The 24044-nt window shown below is 37.9% G+C and overlaps 1 pseudogene; it reads right to left on the bottom strand.

Annotated features, from left to right (window-relative positions):
* Positions 1-694: 694 nt before the first annotated feature.
* On the bottom strand, positions 695-1778 carry LOC131895903 (high mobility group protein B1-like; annotated as a pseudogene).
* Between the last annotated feature and the right edge of the window lie 22266 nt (positions 1779-24044).

Consider the following 24044-nt stretch of genomic DNA (forward strand, 5'->3'; position numbering starts at 1 on the left):
TGAACCTATGATTTTTTTTTTTTTTTTTTTTGAGACAGGGTTTCTCTGTGTAGCTTTGCTCCTTTCCTGGAACTCGCTTTGGAGACCAGGCTGGCCTCGAACTCACAGAGATCCCCCTGCCTCTGCTTTCCGAGTGCTGGGATTAAAGGCATGTGACACCACTGTCCGGCCATGCGCCACCACCTCCCGGCCGAACCTATGATTTTAGATTTTTTTTTTAATAAAAAAAAATTGTATTTACTAAGAAGCATTCAGAATATCAACAAAACAGCTGCAATTTTTTTTTTTTTTTTGCAATTACAGAGTGGTATTCAGTTAACAGAACAACAATTATCTTCATATAAGCTGCATCAGAGACAATTGAAAATGAAAAAAAAACAAAAATAAAAAAATAAAAACAAAAACAAAAAAGCCTACCGTCCCCATATATAACTAATTTGTGCTGTGCACCAACAAGAACCTGCTTTAAATTTCCATGCCAATTTACAACCCCCAGACTGTACCAGGCAAGGTTACAGGCTATTGAGAATACCACCAGGACAGGGCTATCTAAAGACACATCCAGTAGTGTGTTAACTATACAAAAAAAAGACACTGTACAGTTTAAAAACAAATCTTACACAGCCTTACATTTTAATTTTTTTCTTTAAAAGGAGTGAGTTGTGTACAGGGGGGTTAAATGCTTTATAGACAAGAAAAAAACTGCGCTAGAACCAACTTATTCATCATCATCATCATCTTCTTCATCTTTGTCTTCCTCTTCTTCCTCCTCTTCCTCATCCTCTTCATCCTCCTCCTCATCTTCCTCTTCCTTCTTTTTCTTGCTCTTTTCAGCCTTGACGACCCCCTTCTTCGCCGCATCGGGTTTTCCTTTAGCTGTGTGGGCAGTGATATCCTTCTCGTACTTCTCCTTCAGCTCGGCAGCCTTCTCATAGGGCTGCTTGTCGTCCGCAGTGGTGGTGTCCCACATCTCCCCCAGCTTCTTTGCAATGTCCCCGATGGACAAGCCGGGGTGCTTTCCTTTGATTTTGGGGCGATACTCAGAACAGAACAAGAAGAAGGCTGAAGGAGGCCTCTTGGGTGCATTGGGGTCCTTGAACTTCTTTTTGGTCTCCCCTTTGGGGGGGGATGTAGGTTTTCATTTCTCTCTCATAACGAGCCTTGTCAGCCTTTGCCGTGTCTTCAAATTTCCCCTTTTCTTTAGCAGACATGGTCTTCCACCTTTCTGAGCACTTCTTCGAGAACTCTGAGAAGTTGACAGAAGCATCCGGATGCTTCTTCTCGTGTTCCTCCCGGCAAGTTTGCACAAAGAATGCATATGAGGACATTTTCCCTCTTGGCTTCTTAGGATCTCCTTTGCCCATGTTTAGTTGATTTTCCTCCGCGAGGCACAGAGTCGCCCAGTGCCCGTCCGGCTCGCGCTTGCCCCGGCGCTGTCTCAATGGAGCTCAATGTACTGCAATGGCTGTCATGATTTTAGATTTTATGATTTTAGATCTATGTTTAACATCAAAAGTCAGAGTGAAGCAAGTCAATGATAATGAACTTTTACAGGGCAAGATGTTGGGTTCAGAACTGGGATTTGATCTGAGTTTTAAACAATTTTGCATAACATGGAAGAGGGAAGCTATGTCGTCTTTTCTCTCAGGTAGTCACACACAGGTTATCTAGACATGACTTATTTTTGTCCTCTTCAAAGGATCAATACGTATCCACTGAGCCATGCTGCTTCTATATGACCAATAGACAGTGAAGCAAACACGAGTGTTTACAGAATAGTGAAGATCATGCAGGATCTGGGTTTGAGGTATATATTGAGGAATAGAAAGATTAAATTTTAAAATGTATCTTAGGAGTTGCTAAAAGGGCCTTCATATACGAGGAAAAAAATCATATTCAATTCTGAACACACAAAACTATTGAAGTAGAGGTATGACATAATAAGACTGAAACCAAGGGGGATATATATATATATTTATTATACATATATTTAATTTCAGCCAACCGCACTAGACTAAGTATAACATTGGTGCTGGTCAACAAAGGTTTTATGAAATAACAAATTAAATTCAGTTATAAATTGACAGGGCAGGCTAATTAAAAATTAAAATAAATTCTACAATTTCTTGTATTCAAAAACTATACTTCAGTGATGAACTTTGATGACACTAGCAGGATTTGAGAACAAGCTATCTTAATTCTAGATATTTGTGCTACAATTACATATTGCATAATACCTGCTTGCAACATATAGATATTAAACATATCCTACGACGTGACTCAGTTTTTTCCAGGTTCCAAGAATTTTTTTTAAAAAAGCTTCTCTTTAAATCCTTAAAATTTTTCTGCACACATTACATGCAATCATTCAAAAGCACTACAAACGGTGGTACTAATAAAAATTTAAAGAAATCAACCATTGTATAGCAAGTATGTGTTCAGATCACGTTAAATGATTCAACACTCATAGTAAATTCCCTTCATGCTTTTGTTACATTGTTATACATTTTATTTTTTGAGATAATATAATTATTATGTCCTTTTCCCCTTTCTCATTTTACTTTATTTTTGGGATTATAATATAATTACAACATTTCTCACTTCCCTTTCCTCCTTCCAAACCCATCTATCTAGCCCTTCCTGCTCTCCAAGTTTCTGTACAGTTGACAGGAATGTCAAATGTTAATATGTTTAAATTGTGGAGTCTTACTTATGAGTTTCATGCTCAGTTCATCTTGCCAAAATAATATGACTATACAAAACAAAATCTGGAAAACTAAAATGTTCCTGGTGAGTCCCAAGCACAGAGAGTGTTAAACTTTCATTAAGTGATGGATGTTAACACCCAGATCACAAACAGAATGATTCATATTGGAACACATGGCATCTACCCCTGTGATATGGTAAGCATAGCAGAAATTAAGAGTAATACTTTTCAATAAAATGAATGTCATGGTCTGTTTTATAAGGCCTCTGGTTATCTTCTTACATCATTAATTCCTTGGGTTTGTGTTTGTTTCCAACACTGTTATATCTAGATCTGTTTGGGGCCAGTTGCAAGGGTACTTGGTCTACTTAGAAGGTCATAAAACCAGCAAAGAAGTATCTTATAAAAGACAAGACCACTGATGGCATCTCCTGCACATTAGAAAAACAAAAAGCAGGGTATTTAAATTATTCCAGGCTCAAATCTACAACAAGCACTACACTTTGAATGAGAAGCACCTGTGTACTATAAGGAACATCCATTCTACCTAACAACATGCCCAAAAATTCTGAAAAAGTGTCTTTTTTTTTTTTTTTTTTTTTTTTTTTCAGGCAGAAGCCACTACTGCAGCAGGCTCACATTTCTCTCTGGATCTCCTTCCTGGGAACCAGAGCATCAATTTTTGCCCAGCATAAGTCCTGTAATCAGATGAATCCATAAGTTTAATGATTTTTACTATGGTTAGAGGATCAAGGAGAGTGTCACTAAAAGTATTACTGGGGAAGGAAGAGTTTATTAGGGAGTCAAAAGAAGGAAGCAGGTGCGGCTCGCAAGACATTCTGTGGCTCAGAAGGGAGGAGGAATATTTTCAAAGGAAGTACTTATTTATTGCAATGTCTTCTGTTGTCTTATTTCATAAGCTAGCTTTAAAATTTGTCTATGATACCTATGATATTCAAAGCTAGATACATCTTAGAAACGGAGTCATTCCATTTTAATTACCATCTAAATATCAAAAATGTTTAGTACATTTTAGATTTCAAATAATCTTCCTATTAACACCATTTACAAGACACCCAAAGCCCCTTCAATGCAGGAAATACTCAGAATACTATGTACCTGCTAAGAATGATGTTGGTTACAGGGTCCAAAGCTGAACCAGCTTCTTTACATTAATTTATTAACCAGAAACATGCTTGTAGGTACACATCAACTTTTTCTTTATGTTGTAATCTATATGATAATGCCAAGAATAACCCATATTTTATCCTCCTCCACTCTTTGATAATTTTGTGGGAGGACACTTTTCCCTAGCTGTCAAGAAAATACATTCACTTTTGAGGTGATTTAATCACAGGTCCCTAGATTGTAACAGCCATCCCAGAATGTGTTAGCGGATGGTGGGGAAAGCACTTATGTTTGGGGAACTTATTGTCATCCTTTAAATTCAACAATAATGTATTGAACTAAGCTGTGCATAAAACTGACCTAAGAGATATTAACTTCATTGTTAATAGATGAGAGGGGGGTTAATGAGATTTACCACTGATACTTTCTATGAAGTTCAGAAATTCTTTTAAGACTCTCCATGCCTTATAAAATCGACATTATCCTAGTTTTTATTGCTGTTGTTTTACAATGAAAGACTGAAACTTAGTAGGATTAACTTTTACCAAAGCCACATGGCTACCTGGTGTTAAATCTGGTGGCTCTGAAGCTATTGCTTTGACATCACTGTGTAGCTCTCTAAATGATGTTTTTAGCACTTCACAATCCTCATGTTCTCTCTAGGCAAACCAGGGAACCAGTTCTGACATGCTGAAGACAGAAAGTGATAAGACATTATTAGCTGGTGCTTCATCCTTCAAGCTTTTTTCAATTGAACATTTTCAACTTCAGCACAAGTAACCTTGGATTCTATATCCATTGTAAGAAATAGGAAATGGGTGGGCAAGTTGAGTCACAAATTGAATTCTATAACTTCTCACTGCAAATAAACATACCATCTAGATTGCTAGCGAACTTACAGCTGTAGCCTTTGAGGTGGGTAATCTTGATGGTCAAGTTGATCCAATTAGGAAGTACCTAGGAGATTAGAAGAGCAACCTTTGTGTGAGTCTGTGAGGGGTTTTCAGATATAATAAACGAAGAAGAAACAGACCATTGAATATGTTTGGATTGAATGAGAGGGGAGATGAAGAAAGAGGGAGCCTGCTAAAGCTACACTTGCTTTTCTCTCCCCTTCCTCTCTGCCATGATATGGGCCCCTCTGCTCCATTATGATGCTCTGCCTCCTCATAGACTCAGAAACAATGAATCCAGCTCATCATAATACCATGAGGCCAAACAAACTTTTTATCCTTTAAACTTCTCCTCTTGGGAATTTTTCACAATGATGGAAAATGTCTAACATAGCCCACTTCCTCTATGCTTTCTTGGACAATCCCTCTATGCCAAGGTCACCTCCAATGTTAAAATCTGTACCCTGACCATGTTGAAATCCATTTTATTACCTTCAAAATCTATCCTTCTCCCTTCTCTTAAGTCCACACCAGGGAACTTAATCAATGTGTCTCTTTAGATCCTGTTAGCCCATCTAATAGAGCAGAACTCCTCAGAGAGTATGTCACAACCACCAAGGAAATTGTTTCTTCCCTCTGTGCTACCCCTCACCCCTTTCATTCTAATGGACAAGTTCAGTTGCTATTTTCTGTAACATAACAAAATGTGAGATCCAAATCTTGAGAGACTTTAATCTTCACACTTCCATCTGTAAAGTGTGACCAGGCCATGGCTGAAGGAAAAAAATTCTTGTAACCCCAACATGTTTATGTCTGATTATATTACCCATTGAGTGGAAAAATTCACTTTGCAAACATTTAAGTTTCCTGTGGATAGAGAGCAAGACTGTCTTATTTACTGACATAACTTGAAAGGTACTTATGAAGCAGAGCACACGGCAAGTGCTCAAAAGGCATTTGCTTAATCGAAATTTAGTTCAATAGCTGGAAGACTGAGTAGATAAAAGTAAGGATGAATGGCAGGCCTTTTGCTGCACATTCCAATCCTTCCTTCTCTACTATATGTACCATGTTGGCCATGTTTATAAAAACCCTATTCAGCTTCTCATTGTTGCCTGTTACACCACTCCAGACTGTAGGAGGCATGGAGATCTTTGGACTCACAGATGAACACTAGGGAATGCTGGAAGGTTAGACACAGGGTAGGTCCTTCAAAGGAAGGGATGCATAACCTGTTATCTGCCTAGAAGCCTGGGAGTGAATGTGGTTAACAGTCTGGCAAACTTTGCACTATCTGTGTGACTGAGACCACACCAGATCCTCTCCCAGACTTAATTATGAGCTTGTGTTTCTCAGTCAATCTATATAATTTATCTTTATGGAAGGTGTCACATGTAATCAATCTACAGAACCCATCTTTATGAAAGGTGTCACATGTACTTTACAAAGAGTATGATGTAGTCACATCTGATCTTTATTTAGCTTACTTTATTTCTCAAGGATATTTATGGTTGCTTTATTGTGTACACAGGATTGAGTTAATTTATCACCAGGAAAGTTTTCACCAAATTATGCTGTGCTTACATATGCCAGAAATTAATTTACTCAGGCCAAAGTTTGAACTGACATTGGCTCTTTAGTCATGTTGAACTGAACTGGCTTGCCATTTCCTGCAGATCATTACTCTGCTGGCTGTGATGGTCACAGAAACACCCACACCAGACACCTTTACTTTCTTCAGGACACTGGAACATAGTGATCACATGGGCAGTATTGTGAACTAGGAGTATTTTCTACATGTAGGTGAAGTACCATGGCTTCCTACCACACTGCTGTTTCTGTGAAAAGTAGATCTGTTGTGCATGCAGTACATCTATTCAAGGTAGAGGACAACTACACCACATGGTCTTTTCCCAAATGGGATTTGAATGGGAAATGTTCCTTGTAGTCCTCTGTGTTTTATCACATTGACCCCAATAGGTGCTGCTGGTTTGGAAGATTATAAAGCCTTTGAGAGATGGAGCTTTGACTGAAGTATCAATGGGGTGGGCTTTGAGGTTTGATACTTAGGCAATGCTTCTTATCTTCTTCATGTTTCATGACTTTGGATATTTTGTGACCATCTTCTTCACATTCCTGCCACCATGCCTTCCTCCCATAGCTGATTATGTTCCCTTGAATTGCCTGTCAAAAAGGAAGCTCCTTTAAGTTGTTTCCGTCAGGTATGTTTATGTCACAGAAACAAGAAAAAAAGAACGAATAACCCGATTCAAATTGTTAGCATTGGCTTAAGTCTTGTTCTTCGTTTTTTTGTGTTGTTATTATTTGCTTTTGCTTCTTGTTCCTCCACTCACCCCCCAGAATTGCCCTTCATCCATGTTGGTTCATTTAGTGCTGCTTACTTTATATGCTGTATGAAGTGTTGACTTTAGAAGTGTATGGCCATAACTGAAGTGCAAACCGATAAACACAGTGTTAGTAGAACCAGACCTTTAGTGTTTAAGATTGGTTTTGAATAAGATTTTCAGTGACTTGAAAAGTATTCTTAAAATGTGTTTCATAGGCCTTCATTTTTTTGACATTTATAAAGAAGGTTATTCTACGCCTCCACTTTCTGGTTGTCTGACTCTTGGAGAATGTGATGCAGAGAACACTTACTGAAAGGAAAATGTTCTTTTACAGCATCCTTTACTATGTATTATAACTTTCAAATAAATGGAAGCAGGAACTTCCAAATATATGGGCTTCAAAAGTTATCACTCAACAGTACTTGATACAAAAACAGTAATTAGGTAAAGTTTGCTTGGTTCTTGTAAAGCCTTGGTTTAGTCACTTTTTAAGGACATTTGTACTAGAACGGGGTCATTAAAAACATCTTGCCATTGCAGCAGTGTAAAAAATGTATACAGTGAGTTTACACAATGTCTATGGATAACGACACAGCAAAATAAATGGTGAAATGAAGCCCACAATGCTAACGCTCTGTTTAAAATAACCTTTAAGCATTGGGGATTTTTATTGGAAACAATTTGGTGGCAAACTGTTCTGTGTAAAAGAACAGTTTAAAGTTAATAGGAAAAATCTGGCATTAATAATGCTGTAGATTATGGTAGAGGAGTAGTGGGGTTACTGAGAGCAATGCATCTAGACAATTAACTTCAGACCATCTTGGGCCTACAGCAGTGCGAATTGTTGTGCTCTAAATTGAAGAGACACTATAGACAAAGCTGACTCGAAGTGAAAGAACCCATGATGGAGGTTACACCAGTAGACTGAGGCAGACTGTAAGATGTCCTTCAGAAAGCTAGACAGATCACAGAACAGAATTCATTCATCATCCTAACCCAACTTCACTGCCTTCTAACTCCAAAGTCTCTTATTATCATTCTAACCTTTAATTACCCAGGTAAGCAAAATCCTTCTCTCTTGCCTTGATCTGTTCCAAAATCACAAACAACTGAAGGTAAAAAAAAATTCTTGGAGCTGGGCGGTGGTGGCACACACCTTTAATCCCAGCACTTGGGAGGCAGAGCCAGGCGGATCTCTGTGAGTTTGAGGCCAGCCTGGTCTATAGAGCGAGATCTAGGAGAGGCACCAAAACTACACAGAGAAACCATGTCACAAAAATAAAAAATGAAAAAATAAATTCTTGGAAGCCTATGTCAAAATGAGCTATAGATGAAAGCTATAATCTGGTGTGGTTATCTCTTCAATGAATTTGTGAGCAGACAAATCTCTCTTATATCTCAGTTTCTTAGTAAACTTGCTAATGAATCAAATGTTAATCATTGGTCTGGAGATGGAATCATAGATATAGCAGTTATTTTTCTTGTCTAAGTGATTTTGGTGGACCCCATAGATATATGATTCTTGGTAGTTCATTGATGTCTAATTTTAACTCTACCACAGCATAAGAGAAAAATAAGAATTACAAGATTGTTGCTAGTAACCAGACCATATAGCAGTGCATTTGGACAGATCCACCACTGCACAGAGTGTAATCCTGGATTTTGAGATGCTGGGAGAGTCATCATGTTGATGTGTAAAAGTTTTAGCTGTGAGATCATCTATTTGGTTTATTCGTTGATAGCTCATGAAATTATTTTATAGCCATAATATTTTAATGTTGACAAAATCCAGATGAGAGACCCTGTGATACACATTTCAGATCCACATGATGCTTGAACTCCACATTTAAAGATAAGAGCAATGCCTTTTTATTATAATTTTTCTAAATATTCATTCAAATCCTTGAGTTCAAAATTTATTGAGGATCCCACTAAGCCCTTCCATCTGAGATATTTTATATATGTTATTCATGTTCAATATCTCACATGTTTTTTGAGTTTCTTGAATGCCCTATGATGATGGGGTCTGACACACATGGCTGATAAAGAAGCTTCAGGCCAGGACCTAGTGGAATCCTGGTCACATACAAACTAAAAATCTTGAAAACTGAATGTCCTGTATGTTTGATTAACCACAACCTCCTGTCATGATATAAAGAGAATTTCAAACTTAAGAGTCTAGATTAGAATTTCACAAACTAGTTATTAATAAGTTTAAAGTAAGGAAATCTGAAAACAAGTTTAAAACTCTTATTATTACTACCATACAGACCCCAAGAAACCTAAACTATCCTTAGGGGGATTCAGGAGAGGTTTTGGATCTGCTTCACTCTAGTACATGACCCCCAAAATATTTCTGTGATAGTGATTCACTGCATATATGTACATAGAGTTAACACCAATAAAATATTTCTTTTTGCATTCTGAGTAATATATATATATATATATTTGATCTATATAAACTATATACCCTAGAAACCATTTGGAATAACAAAGAGGATGAGAAAAGAGGAAGGAGGGAGGGGAGAGAAAGAAAACAGGAAGAGGAAGGGGGAACTCCCCAAACCTGCTTTCTTCTTAAATATTTAAACTACAGATTGGGTGTCATGTTGTTCAGATTCAGTGGAGTTTAGCACTTATTATCAAGTACCCAGAAAGAGCTAGGAAGATCCAACTCAAGAAGACCATCACATGTACAGGTCACCCACTGATACTCTTTTTCCTTCTACTCGGGTCCTGTGTTTTTTGTTTGCTTATCTTCAGTAAGAGTCTACTACAGGGGTTGAGAGTAGAGAAGGAGAAGTTACCAGATAGAAAAGGGAAGGAAGAAAGAAGAGAAAGAGGAGAAGATGAGATAAAAAAAAAAGGTCAAGAGGAACAAGAGGTGGAGAAAGATGAGGGGAAAGAATAAGAAGATGGAGAGAAGAGGGGAGACGGAGAAGGAAGAAAAAGCAGCCTGCTTTCAACCAGTTTTGTAAATTCACAAAGTGTGTGTTTGAAAAATGAAGGCGCATAAGTTAGTGTAGCTCCCGGGCGCCAGCTCCCCTGGTGTTAGCATAGCTGACACACTGACAGTTTATATGGAATTTATGTGCCTATTTCCTTTGCTTTTTATGGGAAAACATGTTGTTACCTTACAGCTGCCCACATCACATGCCGCCAATCCGCCTCTGAGCCATAGCACACCTTTCTCAAGGAAACATCCATACATCAAGGTCTTATGTATATTTTACAATGTTGTAAGGGAAAATAATAAAATATGGGTTATTGCGTACACCATCCCACTCTTTATTTATTTTTTTATTTCACTGGTTTAATTGACTCTGACCATCTTTATTGCCCCTTTCCCACCTCATCTCACCATTTTAATTGTTTTTGTATTCGCGTACAATTGGCTCACATCTGGAAAAGGACAGGAGCTGTAACCACAGCTTAAAAGCCAATTGCTGAGCTTTAAAAAGTAAATAAAGCATTTAAGCTGCCACATCAGGGGGAAGATATATGCAGATGTAAACAGAAGGAAATGCACATTTTAAAGCAAAATACTTAAAATCTAGCTCCTCTCTTTAGGCACCTGCAGGCACTCTGGCTGGTGGCAGGCAGTCATAGGTATATAGGCAACACACCAAGGGCCTAGGCTTTTTTTTTTTCTTTTATTGAGGTCTTGCGGGGCGTGGTCCAAAGCCTTTACTTAAGTAAAGTCCAGGTTGATCAAGGTCAGGGGCCCTTTTCACTTACGAGCCATACTGCCACCTGCCCTCTTGCCGACCTTGTGAATTCCTACCATCAGTATCAAACAAATAGATCACCACACTGCAGTATTCCTACCAGAAAATACTTCATTTTCTCATTGACCTCTACTCTAGCCTTTCAATAAATTAATAGGAGAAAGAAACATTTATGTCGATTTACATTCCCCAGAGTTATCTGTACCCAAAATAAGGCTTTATTTCTAAAAAAGTCAGTATTTAGATAGTAAGTAAATACAATATAGTGATGGGAAATGATAGACAGAGACTGTGAATTCCCAGTAGGGGAGCCACTTTCTCTGCAGCTTAGAGGGCAGGCTCTGGATCCTCAACTGACCATAAAAAGTAGAGATTAGAATCATTTGTTAGCTCAAATTTCCTAGGACATCCTGTTTGTGAACATATCTGGGGGCAGCAAAGTAGGAGATATATTTCCATTCAAACATTGAAAGATCACATACACTTAACCTCTGGGTATATAAGCTGAATTATTTCATTTTTCATTCCTGTGTGTGCATATGTGGGTTACAACATTTATGCCCATTCTTGATACATTTTCATTTGGAGAAACCAGAAGTTTTTTATTGACTAATTCATTGGGAAGATGAAGATTTTAGCTCTAAATATCTCTCCTCTAAACAGCAACCTTTGGGGAAAGCACTCTATTCTATAAGTGTGTGGGTTAAATTGTCACTTCCTGGGTTATGTGCATTGAAATGATGGTTTTTGTCGATAGGAAAGGTATGATCAGCATTAGCATCAATCCTGATGGATTCTGGGATACTCAATGAAGCTTGTACTACTTTGTTCTTTTATATGTAGTACTCTATCACCAAGCTGAGATCAGGCTAGTATATTTAACATATTTATAAAGTCCTCAACAACAAATAGCAAATAAACACAGATTCATGAAATAATTTGCTTGTTTATTCAATACAAATTGCCTATGCTTGTACTTACCACACCCCAAGCTTGATTCCTTCTTTAATTGTCTAAGCTTCCCCCAGAATGGTTCATTGACAATTCTTGAAATCCAATGTCAAAAAATTGAGGAAGTTTATGTCAGTTTGCTTAAAATACATGAGACTTGTCACCATGGGGTTGGGGGAAACCTTCCTTCACCAATGATTTTTCTGGTAAATGAGTTTGTCCAAAAAGTGTGACAGAAGACACCTCAGTCCAGGTCTAATGAGTGAGTCTGAGTACTATGTAATGAGATGCTTTAGGGCCAAGACTGAGAAGGCAGTCTTGGAAGTTGGCAAGACACAGGATGCTCATAGGTGAGACAGGCCTATCATAGTTCACAGAGTCCCAACAGGCTCATTACTATCCACCTATGTCAGTTTAATATTAGAATATAATAAAAGACTTCCAAAGGAAGATGCTCTGCAGTGATTGTAAGTAATCTCATTGTTGAGTGCTGATGGGATTTTCCCAGTGCTAGGCCTAGAGGAACTTTAAGGTGGGATTTCATGCTGGGAAACCTGGTTAATCAGAGCACATAAACTATTCTTGATGTCAGAAACAGCAGGTGGTCTTTCTTTCTTGTAGTTATTTAGATGATGTTGAGGATACATTCTCCTTGGTTTTATCTGTTATTGGTTTAAGTTTCATGTATACTTCTCCTAGTTATAAAGGATTCATGCTAGTATATTTATCATGTTTATAAAGTCTTCAACAACAAATAGCAAATAAACACAGATTCATGAAATAAGTTGCTTGTTTATTCAATACAAATTGCCTATGCTTGTAATCACCACACCCTAAGCTTGATTCCTTCTTTAATTGTTTAAGCTTCCCCCAGAATGCTTCATTGACAATTCTTGAAATCCAGTGTCAAAAAATTGAAGAAGTTTATGTCAGTTTGCTTAAAATACATGAGACTTGTCACCATGGGGTTGGGGGAAACCTTCCTTCATCAATGATTTTTCTGGTAAATGCAACCTTGCTCAAGCCTCACTTAAAACTATTGCTGAGGAGTACAAATGCACTTTGACTTCTTCTTTGTCTTTGATTGTTCTTCTCAATCAGGAAGACATCAGGAATTCTGAGTACCAGAATTTGTACTCAGAATTGTGTTTCTGGCAAGGACACACAGAAAACAGGAAACAAGTCCCACTTCTAAACAGTGAACAATTCCAGAAGCAATGAGCATGGTCCAAGGCCTACCTATCCATGTGTCCTGTGTCTGTTTGTTCATGCTTCCATGGATGAAATGTCTTCTGCAAGCATTCCACTTTACTCTGTTATTTTCCTTTGTCTTCTAAACTTGTTGAAAATGAAAACAATGACAATACTGGGAGGCTATCCAGAATGGGATCCTAAGGGGTATTGAACTCAACTTTATCAGTGGCTTGTGGAAGCATGACGGTATAGATGATCGATGGAGGATGTTGGTGGGAAAATGAACTATCTGCAGATGCACAGTTTGGTAAAGGCATAACTGAACCAGCTCATTAATACATTCCTGTTTCTTTCAGGGCACCTATAGGGTTTTTACTGACTTGAGAGGATTAATGGTTTAATCAAAATCACTAATGAAGTTGACTTTGTACATTTTTTATAGTGAATTACAAGTGTTTAGACACTGAGGGCCACACCTAGACCATACTTCTTTTATTTTTGAGATTATAGCATAATTAAAACATTTCTCTCTTTGCTTTCCTTCCTCTAATCCCTCCTTTTTGCCCTTCTCCCACTCTTCTAAAAATTTATGGCCTCTTTTTACACTAATTATTATTGTATACATATATGTATACACATGTGTATTCCTAAATATAATCTGTTCAGTATGTATGTTGTTAAGTAAATGTGTGTGTGTGTGTGTGTGTGTGTGTGTATTTTTAGAGCAGATCATTTGATGCTCGTCAACCAACCAACTGACGTGCTCTTCCCCATGGAGAAACACCTCTCCTACTCCACTCCCAGAAAGCCACACCTAAACCACTTCTTCCTGTATTATCCTAGTGTACTACTGACCAGAAGCCCAGTAGATCTCTGACACAAAGTGAGAGGCAAAGTGGTTCTCACATGTAACAGCCGCTGATGATTATTGAGTAGTTGTTCTTTCTGTCTCAGTTATAAGTGTTTTCAACAATGAACTTTACATAAGAACTCTAACCAATGATATGATAAAGACCACTCTCTTTACTCAGATAATTTTTCTTTCGGAATGGGTCCATCCTGGATGGTCACCTCTGCTATGTGACTTCAAATGAGTTCCCAATCCTTTTTATTTACATATTCTTGAGACACATCTATGAAAGGCTCTCCCAGCTTTGAAGTCTGTCAGATGGTAGGTAGCACTATAAAATTAATAAAATTAATATCCCACAAGAACCGACCCCAAATTACAGAGTAACATGGTTTATGATTATGAAAACCAAAGCACCAAAATTCTATAGTGAAAGACAAATGACTTGATAACCATGCCCAGTACAGATGGGTGTGGTGTGTTGAGTATGCCTACAGTTGTATCTTGACATGCTAGCTGGTGTGAGCAGTATGGGAATTCATACAATTACTTGTGTTCAGTTCTCCTGTTCTTTGTATCTTTACTCACTAATGTTTCTATTTATCGTGAATGTTTCCTTAGCTTTTTTCTTATATCTTAATGTCCTTTACTGTGACTAGATTCATTAGCCCCTCACTTCTGTATAGGGGCATAAGGATGAACACCGCTCTAGAAATTGCTAATTAAACACTGTCTCTTTTATCTCCAATATTTTGAAATCCTTTGATTGATCAAATGTTTAAGTAAGTTCTTAAAAATTTATTTTCCACCTAGCATTCAAGCTTACCCATAGACTAATTGTAGCCTTCCCTTTTAATCCATCATACCTATATGAGTAACTCAGCTGAGAGACCCAATAACCAGTCTCAGAATGTTCTCCACTTAAAATTCCTTCACTTATCCTCATCAGAAACCCTGTCCCTAATCTTTCCTTCCTTCCTTTCTTCCTTTCTGTCTTTTACAGCTTATAATAACTATAAAAGTAGTATATTTCATTATGACAGTTACATACATGCACATAATGTACTTTGATCTTATTCAGACACTTCCTTTATCTTCCCTCCCTTTTCCCACCAATTCCAAATATGAGAGGAAATACACGGTATTTACCCTTTTTGCATATGATTTATTTACCTTAACACAATTCCATCTACTTTCCTGTAAGCAGCGTAATTTTATTCTCCCTTTTAACTGAACAAAACTCCATTGTTTATATATACTACTACTTCTTAAATCCAGTCATCTGTCAACGGACACCTAGACTTTTTGTACAGCCTGAAAACTGTAACTAGCACTGTATAAACATGAGTGTGTGAGTGTCTCAGTAGAAATCTGACTTCGATTATTTTGGATATGCGCTCAAAAGCTATATTTTAAGCTATTCTATTAATTCTTTAAGAATGCCATATACACAGATGATGCATGTTCATCATATTGAGCCCCCAACTTCTCCTAACTCCTATCATCTCTACCTTCCATCCCCAATTTCCTGTCAACTTCATGTACTTTATTTATTTTTTAAATAACCTCTGGAGTCCAATTTGTGCTGTCCATATATTCATGAATGTGGAACTGTCCTGCTATGGGATGTTCTGTATGGCAAATGTGTTGCTGATTGGTCAATAAAACACTGATTGGCCATTGGATAGGCAGGAAGTGTAGGTGAGACAAGGAGGAGAATAAAGCTGGGAAGTGGAAGGCTGAGTCAGAGAGACACTGCCAGTTGCCACGATGAGAAACAGCATGTGAAGATACCGGTAAGCCACCAGCCATGTGGCAAGGTATAGATTAATGAAAATGGATTAATTTAAGCTGTAAGAACAGTTAGCAACAGCCATACAGTTTGTAACCAATATAAATCTCTGTGTTTACTTGGTTGGGTCTGAGTGGCTGTGGGACTGGCAAGTGAGAGAGATTTGTCCTGACTGTGGGCCAGGCAGGAAAACTCTATCTACACTGTCCACTGGGGTATAGTAAACTGGAGTGTACAACATACTCCTATAGAAGTCTGACCATTCCCACCCTTAGCAATCATCAATCATCAATATTTCTTCAACTAGTGGGGCTTGTGAGCCCCTCCCATCACCATGCTGGAATATTGACTGTCTTCACCTGGCCTTGTTCAGACAACCACAACTGTTCTGAGTTCATGAGGGCACAGGCCCTGATATATCCAGGATACACTATCCCACAGTAACTAGGACTGATTTATACTACCATAAATAGTATACGCGGTTTTGTTTACATTGCATGCCAGGCCACATTAAATATTTTTCCCTTTCTTATGACAGATATTTTGAGTAGAATAAGGTAGATAGAATGTCTATGTAGCTTTGATTTTCATTTCCCTTGTAGCTTAATATTATGAACCTTTTAAAATGTCTTTAGCAGACACTTACACTTTTTTATTTGACAAGTATCTGCGCAGTTTCTGTTCATTTGTTGCTCTTTTAGTGTATAATTTTTCATTATTTATATATTTCAGCTATTAATCATGTCAGAATAGCAACTGGCAAAGATTTTTTTTTCTCTTTCTGAAGGTTATCTTTTCACTTTGTTAATTGTTTCTCTTTCTGTGTGGAAGCTTTTGATTTTTGTCCAACTCAAAAAGTCATCATCAATACCTATAACTTAACCTATGACCCCCAAAGAGTTTTAAAGTTTCAGGCCATACATTAAGGTTTTTATTTAAAGTTGAGTTTTGTATCACTTGAGATATAGGAATCAAATTTCAGTCTTTTGACATCCAACTTTCTGAGCTCCTCAGGCTCTCCTAGCATACTCTTCCTCCTCTCATCCAGTGTGTGGTTTTAGTATAGGTGACAAGAAGCAAATGGCTTTATCTATACAGACTTAGTTCAAGGTCTTCTGTTAGTCAGCATGTTTTATTTTATGCCAGTAAGCTGCTTGGGGTTACTATGACTCTGCTGTATAATTTAAAGTTGGGTAACATGAAACTTTCAACATTGCTTTCTTTGCTCATGGTTACTTTGTATATAAGGAGATGTCATTCTTGTCTTGGTAACAATTGTGAAAATCAAAACCTTTACAATCAGAAAAATACATTCTAGTGAGTTTTAAAATGCCTCTCACAATACAAAGTCAGAAGTAGGCTTTCTTGAATTTCTTTCATTTTGATGTAACTTTACTCAGCAGGAAATCAATACTGTTGTAACTCTGTAATTGCTGGGTTAATTTTTCTTGAGCCAAGACGCCAGGATTTTCCCTTTCAGACCTACATGTACACCTGCTGATAATTAGGGTCCAGTAGAGGAAGTCCAAAAGAAGCTCTGTCAGAGTAGATGACAAACATTTTTTCAGTACATGTCTTTGCTGACTTTGAGTGACTTCCTGTTTGTCTCTCCCATACTTACCACCAGTTTCCAAAGACCCATTTGTCAGTCTTCAGAACTCCCAAATCAGCACCTCAATGTACTGCCAGGCTTAGAATTATCTTCCAACTAATGGCCACATAACTCAAAGCATTCGTGTAAGCTGGACACCTTTTCTTATCCACAAATAAAATACCAGTTATTTACCTCTGTCTCCTACTTCCCCAAGCATGTTTTGGTGCTTTGGTATCTTCATCTACTTATCATCACCCAACATTACTTTTTTGTTTGCTTATTGACTGGTTCCCCAGTTGAAAATCAAACCCTTTGGGATAGTTTGTGTTCTACAGGCATAGACCAGTACTTAGTAAACCCAAACACACATCTGTTATGTGAACAAAGGAGTGATTATTTGGCAAATATTTTGTTTTCAGGGGACACAAATTAAGAGATAAAGCAATTATAACTCTATCCAAATCAACACAATTCAAAATCAAAATCATGCAGCAAATGCATATTTAATAATTTAAGTATGTCTTTAGCAACAACTAGCACATGCATGTGGAAAGGCTTGTCCTGGTCTGTTCCATGCTCTTCATATAGCTGCCAATTTCTAGAGAGTCCACAACATAGAGGAGAGGGTTGAACTGTTGCTCTCTGCAGATGGTGATCAGCAGTACACAAACTCTGAACAATGTTATACAAGTTAAGTACTTTAGTCTTTCAGAACCATGAATGAACACAACTCATGTAACCATGAAAGTCTGGAAGTCACTACCTTTGGGATGTGTATATGTGGGGGGGGGGCTCTGGGGGTTAGAATATGGGACATTTTGGCAAAGTTTTATTTCTAAATTTAGCAGTTCAGTTAAGAATACTTGTTTTAATATAAATAATTAATTCCTTTTGAATGTGTGAGGGTCACTGTTTTACATGTAAATAAAACCTATTTATTTAAGCATTTAATAATTAACTGAGGCTATGAGAGGCTTAACTTTCTAATAGGTCTACATTTTAAACTTTGAATGCACACACCACACATCCTTTCAGTGCGATCTCTGCTTGTATCTTTTTATATCTCAAGATCAGACTGAGTTGATGGATGATGAATTCTGAAATTTTACTGTACTTTTTCAAAATTTCCCTGCTCCACTCTCTCCTTTGAGGTCTCTTTGTCCACTAAGCTTAAGAATGCATGTTATTTGTCTCACAGGAAAGCTTAAGATTCTAGCTCCATCAGGAGAAAAGGAAGGAAGGCATTGGAGCAAGAGACTTAAGGAGTAGAGAAGGAGTGAAGGAAGAAGGAGGAAGGAGGAAAGGGACAGAGGGAGAGGAAGATGAAAGGCATAAATAAGAAAAAGGGGGAGGGATAGAGAAAGAGAAAGAAAAGTTAAGGTGATGGAAGACAAAAGAGCAATCAGCAACTGTTGTGTGTATTGTCTGTGCCCACAGCTCTGTCTTGAATGACAGGGAAAGCAAGTAGAGTCTTAATGAAGAGTCTATTTATTCATTTATTTTCAAAACTCAGGAAACATTGGTCCTCACACAGCTTTAAGGACAATTAAAGCTCTGATGAAATATATTGATCTATTCCAAATTTCCTCACCAAGTGATTAATTGCATTTTAGACTTTGAGTAATTCCAAAGGAGATTGTGAGAGAAGAGGATCTTGATCCTGGACCATGTATGATGTGCATTTCCCCGCCCCCTTTTTGTTTTCTTTTGCTTTCATGATGTATTAAGATTGCTATTCTAGCCATTCAAAGGCAGGGAAGCATGTCCAGTACCTATGACCCCACTGTGCCACTGCCCATCCCCATATACTGTACATTGTGCTGAAGATACCCAGTCAATAATTTAGTATAAAACAATCAATATATAGACATGGCATAAGTCCACAGCCAGCATATAATATGAAACTCTTGACAGCTTCTCTAATGGTGTGAATTGATATGAGTGCTGTTTTGCCTCTTTTGACACTGTGGTGGTTCAATAGAACATGACCACGGGTTCAAGAGTTGAGACAACAGAAATCAGTTTTTCTTTCTTTGGAAGTATTTACCACCTAGTTAGTGGTAGAGGTTGAGTTTTATCTACAAAATTGGCAGGAATTATGTAGTCAGGCAGTCATAACCCTTCTCTGAATTATGATGATAATTATTAGTCAATTTTCTAACACTGGCAGGCACTGAGCTAAGCCCTCAGACTGAATCTTCCAATGACCCTTCATAGGGTACCCTTCCATAATTACCACAAAAAGGTGACAAGTAGATATAGCAACTTGGTGTTTGGACTCTGCCAGAAATGGAAGAGATAAGTTTGCAAGTAGATCACTCCAAAGATCATTTTCTTAAAAGTAAATTCCCTCTTTATCTATAATCCTGCATAGATCTCAAATAATTTCTCAAGTCATTAAATATGTTATAGCCACAAACCTGAAATTTTAACCTCTGAGGTACCTCTTAGGAGAAGAAGAGATGAAGAAGATATTCTGTATAATATGAAACACCAGAAATTTGTAACTAACACATCAAAGGGTGTATTGGCTCTGTGAATTGGTGCAAGTTTCTTAATTCTTATGATTCACAGGTTTCTCATCTATAACATCTGTGGATGCTTTATCTATTCAGAGTGAGAAAATTTGGTAGTAAATATGAAAATTTACAATGGGTTCTAATGGGTAATGTGACTATCTATTTTTGTTTTTAAGGACATGACTGAGGCTCAGAAACATTGATTGTCTTAACCATAGCCACACGGCTACTAGCCTGGTTGTAGCTAACAGTGAGGTTCAAAGTCTTTTGACTTAGATTTGTAAACTTGCAGTCCAGAGAAGTCAAAGTTACATGACTTGATTAGTACTTAATCTTAATGACTGAGCACTATGGTTGGCACACTATAATTAACCAAACTATAATAGGCGTTACCATTGTGAATAGTATGCCTTATATGTATTCCTCTGCAGAAGAAATTAGATAAGAAATTAAAAAATGTTTTTTTCCCAATAATGCATTATGATAATACAAGGCAACGTAAGAGATTCTTTTGACATTGCATTCATGTTTAATGGCTCATGATATAACTACTACATTAAGCCCATTCTTCTGGCCATAACACCACCAAAAAGAAAACAGCACTCTTCTGTGTAGGGACCTTCCTTCTGGTGCAACCTCACTCCCAGTCAGGATAAGGCCCATTACCACAATCATTGCAGACATCCAGCATCTCTCTGTTAAGTAGCCAATGTTGTTTAAAGGTGTTTGAAATACCTTTCCCTGTGCTCTGGTAGCTATTGTACTGCCTCTTGTGATTCAACAAACTCGGGGAGAAGAGACAGTACCCAGGAAGCATTTTGACCCCACCCAAACTCACCATTTCCTCACTAAGTCCTTAGGCCAAAGACCCAAGGGAGAAACTGACTGAATCACTCCATAAAGACATTCACTCCAATTGGCTTCATTTTTTTGTTCAGCTCAAACTGGATCAAATAAACAACATTGGCAGATATTGGGATATGTGGGAGATAGACAGGATAACAGGAATTAACCAGGCAACCTGAGCCAAGTTGGTTCTCTTATCTTAGTGAAAGATACTGGAGTCAGCCAGAGCAGAGCCACAATGTTCTGCTAGCCCCTTTAAACTTCCTGCCACCTCCTCACAAACTTCCTTTTTGATTTGAATATCCTGATCTCTGGCTACCGGTGTGGACATGAAGATTGCCATCCAAGGCTTGTACTGTAGCCCGACAACCTCCTTTTCTGGGCTGCCCCGTGCATTTCTCCTTGGGAACTAGATATATAATAGTCTGGCTTAGGGAGCCCTCTCACCTTTCTGTAGAAGGAAATGCTTGCTCTCAGCTCCAGTTCAAGCCAAGGTATGAATCCATTTTATCCAGAAATCTCCATAGCCAGGCTGAGCAAGCAATAACAGCCTCTCACTAGAGCCAGGAGTGTTTCCCACATGTTTTCTTTTTTAATTTGTCGACCTACGCTGTCTCACTGCTCCTTGAAGAGGACATAAAAAGTCAGAGCCCAGGGAGCTTCCCACTGGAGGCACCTGCCAGGAACTGAAAGGGCCAATTAGCAGGGTCCCTATGCAGCATCTCTGCTCGCCTCCTGTCTTGCTGAAGACTCATAAATTACCCATGCTGAGAGAGACATGGAGACCCTGGGCACCTGCTCTGGGCTCTTCAGACGCCAGAACAAACAGGAGCTTCCCTGGGAGGGGGTCTGAAGGACCCGTGCTAAACCTGCGCTGGGAAATTAGTGCCCAAGGAGATCATAGGCAGTTAGTTGCAGAAAACTCTAAAGGGGGTAAGTCTGTCAGGGACTGCCGCTCTTTAGGAAAAGCTGGTTCTTTATTCAAGAAGCAAGGATCGGAAAAAGCTAGAGAAGAAACCAAAGTTAATAAAGAGGAGAAAGGAGAAATGGTAAAATTGAAGGAGAAGGGAAAAGGAGAGTGGGAAATGAGGCATGAGAAAGGAAGAGGAATACTGTCGAGACAGAATGGAGAGAGGGAGAGGAACAAAAAAGGAGGGATGAAGGAAGTGGAAAGGGAGAGAAATGAAGGGAACTGAGAAAAGAAAGGAAGAACATGAGAAGGAGGAAGAAGAAGGGGAGGTGTACAGGAAGGAAAGAAAAAAAGGAATCTGCCTTTTAACTGCTGTGTGCCTCCCCAGATAAATCTTGATGTTTGGGGTATTTCACATTTGCCACCTGATACTTGTTTTAGGAATGAATAATCAAGCATTTAGATGTAGACACTGGAGAGATGACTCAGCCCTTATAAGCATGTATTGTTCTTACAGAAGATCCCAGTTTGGTGTCCCCCAATAATATCTCCCATTATATATAAATTTATGGCAAATTTCCACTAGGTAAGAGTAGCATTCACCTAACCTAGAACTACTAAGAAGTCAATGTGGACAAGCTCAGGTATCTTTTCTTGAAAAGCCAAGTATCCAAGGCTTGGCTTCTGTTTTAGAGAAAATGTGTAGGAGCTCCAGGATTAAACCAGTGAAGGTTAGGTTTCTACAAAGCCAAATACGACCAATATGCTTTCTGTTGACTCCATAATTTCTGTCCATGCCATAAGCATACTTTTGTCCTCACATTATTTTAGGAGTGTAATTCCTGTTATTAATATTTCTCATCTGTGCTATCACTGCTGCTGGGAATATGCAGATAACTCAGGTAGGGGCAAGAAGAGAAAGAGACCTATCAAAGACAGTCACATGTGCAGGTAAGAGAGAAGTTGTGCATGGCACTGGAAATACCAGTATGTTTTATATGTGGAGGACTCTCTCACAAATAGTCCAACTGTTAAATGTTTGCAGAAGTTTTTTCAAAAGCAAAAGGATATTTGTAAATAAAGGAAAATTTACATTCAATTTTAAATAAGAAAATACAGATAATATATAAACCATAAATACAAATTAAACATGCATATATACCATTTTCTAATAAAATTTTACTCTTTATATTTATAATGTAATTACACTTTATTTGTATATGTGGGGATTTTTTATGTAGAAAGTATTCTTTGCAAATAAGTTATTACAAGTTTCTCCTGTCTATGAATTTATCAATATTTTTATTTTTTTAAGTTAAATAAATTTTACTAAATTATGCAATTTCCTTAGAACAATTTCCATAACTGAAATCACTAGAATAAAATGTGTTTATCCTGTAAAGCCTTGATACATGCCAGTTAAGATAAATACACAGGTTCACAATTTCCTAGAAAGATATTTCTTTTCCTCAGTGTTACTGATGTTCAAAAGGGTAGAGCTAACATTTTTTTTTCTTTTATATCTCAGGAGTTGTAGAATACACCTTACTCTACATATTACTCATCACTTGGAATCTGACTTCTAAAAAAAAAATACTGCAACCCACTATGAATGAATAAAAAGGAAAATGAGACTCGGAAGGAGACCAAGAGAACGGTCACATAGCAAATCTCTTATTGGTGAGGTTTTCTCAGAAAGGTGAACCATGGGGTGAGAAGGAGGAGGAGTGCAGGCACAGGGAACCTACAGCGGTAGGGAGGGTTCTCCCACCATGCATGTGTCTCTAGGGTGAAGGATGGGCAACCAGCGGAAAACTCTAGAGAGCAAATGTGGTAAGATACAGTGGAGTGACGGGGGAGAAGAGAGATGGATTTTTCTATCCTGAGGCCAGCCTCTATTCCAGGGGTCATGAAAACTGAACTCTGAGGCTGATAGTGTACTTGGAGACAATAGTGGGAAGGAAGCTAGCATGAGTTTGGTTAGCAAACTTTTCCCCACCAATTGAATTTGGGGATAAAACAGTTCATTTATGAGCTAGAGTGGATGCTTGGAGGGTCCGTGTCCGGCTTTGTCTTAGGTAAACCGGAGAACTCTCTGGGAGTTGTGTTTCAAGTAAACGAAAGTGGTAGCAGGAAGCTGTGCAGAGTGAAATGAGTAGGGCAATCTTTTCATTTGCTGTTTTTTCTAGACCAAGATTCACTCGAAATTCAGCATTGTGCGGAAAGGAGGTTTTCTTAACCATATTATCTAATAAACGGTATAAATTTCTTGCTAACTGTATTAGCTAAATGAATAATCTTAGTCTACACAAGCCATCCTCATGTTTAATGATTGCTTTGCATTCTTATGATACTTTTGATTTTTCTCTTTGATAAATAGACATTATTTTACCCATTACTCAACATTTTCTTCCCATAATTTGGCAAGTGTAGGTTTAACTTCACATTATAATTACATCTGTTTTTAATTTTTAAAGTAAAGATTTTCACTTTGGACTCTGTTTTCCTCTATTATTGCCTTGTGTAATAGATATTGATCATTAAAAATTTATTTAATAGTGCAAATGATTTGTCAAAGATGTTT

Source organism: Peromyscus eremicus, chromosome 19, assembly GCF_949786415.1.
Source record: "Peromyscus eremicus chromosome 19, PerEre_H2_v1, whole genome shotgun sequence".
Classification (NCBI taxonomy): Eukaryota; Metazoa; Chordata; class Mammalia; order Rodentia; family Cricetidae; genus Peromyscus; species Peromyscus eremicus.